Raw genomic sequence first — 7,145 nt, forward strand, 5'->3', positions numbered from 1 at the left:
CACAGACATTGTGACAGACTGACATGTGGACAATATCACAGACATTGAGACAGACTGACCTGTGGACAATGTCACAGACATTGAGACAGACTGACATGTGGACAATGTCACAGACACTGAGACAGACTGACATGTGGACAATGTCACAGACATTGAGACAGACTGACACTCATACACTTGCACACACACACACACACACACACACACACACACACACACACACACACGTGCGCGCGCGCACACACGCATGCAGAGCGAATAATATTATTAGGTCATGACGAAGCCTATGTTGTTTGGTGCTGATCCTGACACACGCCGTGTGTCATAAAATACCTGTCAGATACCATCTGCACTTCTCCCATGCCGTGTGCTGTGAAGGACAGTCAGACGTGTTCGGCTGTCACAATATTTTGCAGTGTGTGTGTGTGTGTGTGTGTGTGTGTGTGTGTGGATGCGTGTGTGTGTAGAGAGAGACAGAGAGAGACAGAGACAGAGAGAGATGTGTACACACACACACACACACAGAGGATATAATTGTGTGTGTGTATGTGTGTGTGTGTGTGTGTGTGTGTGTGTGTCTGTGTGTGTGTACATGTGTGTGTATGTGTATGTATACATATGTATGTATGTGTCTGTGTGTGTGTATATATATATATATATATATATATATATATATATATATATATGTGTGTGTGTGTGTGTGTGTGTGTGTGTGTGTATATATATATATATATGTGTGTGTGTGTGTGTGTGTGTGTGTGTGTGTGTGCGTGTGCGTGACTTAGTTTGAAGTATTTAGATCTTAGCCAGCGTGAAGTGAGATAGTCTGAAATAGGTATCAGTTCTTAGTAAATGTGATGTGAGACTTCGCCTGTTTATTCATTTGATTCTATTTCATTTTTATTCTATTTTATTTATATGTATATTTTTTTTTCATGTCACTTAGTCGTAAATCTGTATATCTTATTATAAAGTGCGTGGTGAGTCCCATTTGAGATAGGGGTACTGCGCTATATAAGCCTGCATGTTATCATTATTATTATCTAGACTGGAATTTGATCGTAGTGGAGAGTGTCTAGCCCAAGTTACAACCCCCACTCTCTCGGCCAAGAGGGTTTTAGGACAGTCAGCATTGGGATGGTTCCCAAAGGCCAGCTAGCCCCCAGGGCCACAGGATTAAGAGCTAATGCAATCTTGCCTGTCGTATTAATTTTGGAAACCAACTTCCTGTCTTTACCACTTTCCGTTTCTATTTTATCGTTGGCATTGGTTCGGTCAAACTGGGTTGTTTTTGTTTTTTGTTTCGTGTGTGTGTGTGTGTGTGTGTGTGTGTGTGTGTGTGTGTGTGTGTCGGTCTGTCTGTCTGTGTCTGTGTCTATGTCTGTGTGTTGTGTTTTGTTTGTTTGTTTTGTATATTTTTGCGTGTGTTTTTTTATGTGATAAAAATGGAGTCGCTGCTTCCTATTTGTTGGTTCTGACGTAACTGTCATACGAAAACAAATGACAAAAACAAAATCTTTCGTAATAAGGGTGATAGGTAAGCATGGTACAGTGCATTTTTATATGATAATCTTTATGAACAAGGGTAATCCATAAGCAAGGAATAGTGCATTTTTTATATGATAATCTTTATGAACAAGGGTAATCCATAAGCACGGTACAGTTTATTTTTATAAGATAATCTTTGTGAACAAGGGTAATCCATAAGAAAGGTACAGTGCATTTTTATATGATAATCTTTATGAACAAGGGTAATTGATAAGCACGGTACAGTTTATGTTTACATGATAATCTTTATGAACAAGGGTAATTGATAAGCAAGGTACAGTGTATTTTTATATGATAATCTTTATGAACAAGGGTAATTGATAAGCAAGGTACAGTGTATTTTTATATGATAATCTTTATGAACAAGGGTAATCCATAAGCACGGTACAGTTTATTTTTACATGATAATCTTTATGAACAAGGGTAATTGATAAGCAAGGTACAGTGTATTTTTATATGATAATTTTTGTCAACAAGGGTAAATCATAAGAAAGGTACAGTGTGTTTTTATATGATAATCTTTATGAACAAGGGTAATTGATAAGCAAGGTACAGTGTATTTTTATATGATAATCTTTGTCAACAAGGGTAATTGATAAGCAAGGTACAGTTTATTTTTACATGATAATCTTCATGAACAAGGGTAATTGATAAGCAAGGTACAGTGTATTTTTATATGATAATTTTTGTCAACAAGGGTAAATCATAAGAAAGGTACAGTTTATTTTTATAAGATAATCTTTGTGAACAAGGGTAATCCATAAGAAAGGTACAGTGCATTTTTATATGATAATCTTTATGAACAAGGGTAATTGATAAGCAAGGTACAGTGTATTTTTATATGATAATCTGGTAATTGATAAGCAAGGTACAGTGTATTTTTATATGATAATCTTTGTCAACAAGGGTACATAATTCATAACCACGTACAGTGCATTTTTATATGATAATCTTTATTAACAAGGGTAATTCATACGCACGATAGAGTGCATTCTTATAATCATGATAATCTTTATCAAAAAGGGTCATTCATAAGCACGGTACAGTGCATTCTGATATGACAATCTTTATTAAATTACGAGGGTAATGGGTATATGAACGGTAAACGCGTGTGTTTGTTGTTATGATATTCGTGGTGTTCGCTGCTTTTGAATACGTGTATGTTGGTTCTGATGTTATTATCCACGTCCGTTATTTGTTCTCTTGTTTTATTGTTGAGATGGTATTGGGGCAGTCGGTTTTTTGTTTGTTTGTTTGTTTTTGTTGTTGTTGTTGTTGTTTTTAACATAATAGAATGAAATAATAATATTAATAAATAATAGTAATAGTAGCAATAATAAAATAATATCAACAATAGTAATAAACATATACTAATGATAGTAACAGTAATCATGATATTAATGATAATAATGACGATGATGATGATAACAATACACAATAATTACAGCAGATGAAATTACAATCACTCCATGCCTTTGAAGGGTTGGTTGGTTGGCTGGTTACACATATATCATAAATATTGTTGGTCACTATATTTGCAGGGCTGGCTGGCACCTGCATGATAAGCTCTTCTGCAAATAGAAGGAATGGGGATGCGGGTGTTAATTTGGCTGCTTTTCGTACGTTTGTAAAAGTCCAGTGTGACCATTTCTCACCACCCGCTTCAAGGCAAAATAAAACAAGAGAGGCAAGGCCTTCAAGACTCACTTGTGATACGCTTTAAAAACAAAAAAAAATCCAAGCTTTTTATGTATTGAGCATAATTTCAAAATGTAATGTTTAAGATGAGAAAGATCAGTTTAAAGCAAATTATTTCCCCTAGCATTAATTACAGAGTAATTTCCCTTTTTACTATCTGTACCAAAACGTTTGCAAAATAAATAAAACTTCCATGCTTAGCAAAAGAAGTTCCTGTTTGAACAAAAAATGATAATAATGACTGCTCTTGTTGTTGGGTCAGAATATCAGATCAAAGTGCCAAGTTTAGAGAATACAAAAAATATAAATATAACAGTAAATGCAGTTTGCATATAATTAGGATTCTTTTTTCATTTTTTTGTGTCCATCCCATAGGTGCAATATTGTTTTAAACAAGATGACTGGAAAGAACTGAATTTTTCCTATTTTTATGCCAAATTTGGTGTCAACTGACAAAGTATTTGCAGAGAAAATGTCAATGTTAAAGTTTACCACGGACACACACACACACACACACACAGACAACCGAACACTGGGTTAAAACATAGACTCACTTTGTTTACACAAGTGAGTCAAAAGACTGGAAGGCTTTGCATCGAATCGAGCAGACTGTGTGAAGTGTGAGTTGTGATCAATAAAGTATGAACAGTGTGTCGCCTGTTTGTGAGTGATGGCGTGTCGCCTGTTTGAACATGTCGCGTTAATGTATGCGTGTGTATGCGAGTTTATATGCTCATTCATGATAATTGACTCACTTGTGTAAGCAAAGTGAGTCTATGTTTTAACCCGGTGTTCGGTTGTCTGTGTGTGTGTGTGTGTGTGTGTGTGTGTGTCCGTGTGTCTGTGTGTCCGTGGTAAACTTTAACATTGACATTTTCTCTGCAAATACTTTGTCAGTTGACACCAAATTTGGCATAAAAAAAAGGAAAAATTAAGTTCTTTCCAGTCATCTTGTTTAAAACAATATTGCACCTGTGGGATGGGCACAAAAAAAAAAAAAAAAAAGAAGCCTAATTATATGCAAACTGCATTTACTGTTATATTTATATTTTTTGTATTCTCTAAACTTGCCACTTTGATCTGATATTCTGACACAACAACAAGAGGAGTCATTATTATCATTTTTTGTTCAAACAGGAACTTCTTTTGCTAAGCATGGAATTTTTATTTTCTTATTGAAATGAAAAAAAAGAAAGAAAAAAATATATATATACCCCAACCATCATACAACTTGTCTGTAATTCCCGTCTAGACCTGACTTCATTAGTTCACGCTCTGCGGCAAGCTAGTTCATTTCCATTCTCTCTCGGTTCACACCAATTATTTGTTTGGCGCAGAAACATGCTACTGCCTTTGCATACCTGATAACTTTTAAGGCAATGTCCACATTTCTTCCCTTCCACTCCTCTGTGTGACTGACGGAGGGAATGTCCACACCTTGTTGACAACACTACCCATTCCGTCTGGAGCAGACACCTTGGACACCTTTAAGTCTAGGGTGCCCCCCAATCAGTAGTTAATTAGATAATAGGTCCCCTACCCCCCCCCCCTTCCTCCCCACCCCCTCTCTTACCCCAATACTTTTGGGTTTTTTAATTTATTTTTGGGGCCCTGCTGTCTCAGATCAGCAAGGGACCGGCTAGCTCGGAAGGGCGAAAAGTGAAGTGATAGTAGCCTGCCGGAGAACCCACTTAGAGTAGGACTAGGTTTTCATCCTCACTAATAGGTCTGTCGCTTTCTGTAGCTTGTTTTTCTTTCATCGCAACCCAACAAAAACAAAAACGGCGTAAAAATCAAATTGATGACTGTGGCCGTCAACGCAGTGAAAGTGAAAGTGGAGGGGAAAAATTGTGGATACTGCCACTTTTAAAAACTGGTTATTGGTTTACTGGTTTGTTTCCGTGTTGAATCTCTTTGGAGCTTGTTCACAGGTCTTCTCACTTGTACAACTGAATTGCATACGTGGTGCAAGATGTCGACAGTTGTAACTAATGATAACAATCTGGGTCAAATTTTGCAGGGAGCTCCTTCCAGTGTGCATCGAGCCTGTTCTTGAAAGCACTGACTTCGCACACAAATATAAAAGCAAATTTGCGTGTGGATTGAATAATGATGATTTTTTTTTTTCAGTTTCAAAACAGTTATTTGCTGTTACGTCTGTTGTCAATGAGGAAACACCCCCACTTCATGACCGTGCAACAACATCAACGATAACCGCTCAAACTGATCTTAAATGTCAGTTTCACAAAGAACGACTACACTCCTTCATAATAAACCCTTCCATCATTTTTGTTTGCACACTAACAGAGGCTTAGCACTGACAATTATTTATTTGAAAAGCAAAAACACAGAACAAGGCGCAGCAGCCAGTGAAACTATACTTGGCATCATCATAATAAATGCAAAACCGTTATCGTGTAGATTGAAAAGACACCGCATAAAAATGAGACGTTAAACAAACGTAACTTACTTGTAATGGAAGAAAAGAAAACGAAAACGTTCCTGTTTCACTGACAACACAAAACCAAGTCACAAACAGAAGCCAGTCACTAAACTCCAGCGGAAATACTGACAAGAAACAATCACTTAAACCGGGACAAGAGACACCCTGTTCGCCGTTCGAGCCACTCACCAGAACTGACGTCTGCTTCTCTCGAGCGCTGTACCTTTCCGCACGCGGATGCGTGACGTCAGAGGAACGGCGCGCTGTGATTGGCTGGCCTGCGCGTCGCTCGCGCCGTGTTGATGAATAGGTCAAAGGTGAACGTCAATACATTGCGCGTGATGATTGATGTGTTGGTGGTGTTGGTGGGAGGTGGGTGTGGTGAAATGTGTGGTGTTGTGTCCATGTTGCACCGATACTTAACTTCTTGTAGCCTTCTGCTTGCCATTGGGACGTGAAGAGCTGACACTCACAGTGTCTCTCTCTCTCACACTCACACACACACGGCACACACACACACACACACACACACACACACACACACACACACACACACATTCCTCAGCTCTGAGTGTAAGGATGACTGATCGTCACCGCCACAAATGTGTTATTCACACAGACAGACAGACAGACAGACAGACAGAGAAACACAGAGAGAGAGCGACAGTGAGAGAGAGAGAGAGAGAGAGAGAGAGAGAGAGAGAGAGAGAGAGAGACAGTGCGACAGACAGACAGACAGACAGACAGACAGACAAACACAGAGACAGAGAGCGACAGAGACAGAGAAAGAGACAGAGAGAGAGAGAGAGCGACAGTGAGAGAGAGAGAGACAGTGCGACAGACAGACAGACACACACACACACACACACACACACACACACACACACACACACACACACACACACACACACACACAGATATTTATCTGTCTATCTATCTATATCTATCGATATATCTATCGATATATCCATCTCTCTCTCTCTCTCTCTCTCTATATATATATATATATGTGTGTTTGTGTGTGTGTGTGTGTGTGTGTGTGTGTGTGTGTGTGTGTGTGTGTGTGTGTGTGTGTGTGTAAGGACTATGCACATATCGATACACATACATCGAATTAAGAAAAGAAGCAAACGGTGACTACTGCTTGAACATGAAACCACATTTAATAGAAAAGACAGAAGAAAAAAAAGAATATAAAAAGCAAACAGAAATAACATGCATTGTTAACGAATAAAATATCACAGAGAGAGAGAGAGAGAGAGAGAGAGAGAGAGAGAGAGAGAGAGAGAGAGAGAACGAACGAACGAACGAACGAACGAACGAACGAAATTCAATTCTTCGAGGGTAAAGGAGTAAGCACAAAGTACTTGTTTCCCTCTGGGAAAAAATAATAATCGGAAAGAAAAAAAAAAAAAAGAAAAAAAGAAGAAAAAAAAAGAAGCGAGAGTCAATTCAC

The 7,145-nt window shown here is 38.3% G+C and overlaps 1 protein-coding gene across 2 annotated transcripts in view; it reads right to left on the reverse strand.

Moving 5' to 3' along the window:
* LOC143275427 (uncharacterized) overlaps nucleotides 1-5,882 on the reverse strand; it is a 41,836-nt gene extending 35,954 nt beyond the window's left edge. For both annotated transcript variants that reach the window (XM_076579511.1, XM_076579509.1), the window contains exon 1: nucleotides 5,717-5,882. The gene's annotated coding sequence lies outside the window, so the exon portion shown is untranslated. The remainder of the gene's footprint in view (nucleotides 1-5,716) is intronic.
* Nucleotides 5,883-7,145: the final 1,263 nt, after the last annotated feature.

Source organism: Babylonia areolata, chromosome 30, assembly GCF_041734735.1.
Source record: "Babylonia areolata isolate BAREFJ2019XMU chromosome 30, ASM4173473v1, whole genome shotgun sequence".
Classification (NCBI taxonomy): domain Eukaryota; kingdom Metazoa; phylum Mollusca; class Gastropoda; order Neogastropoda; family Buccinidae; genus Babylonia; species Babylonia areolata.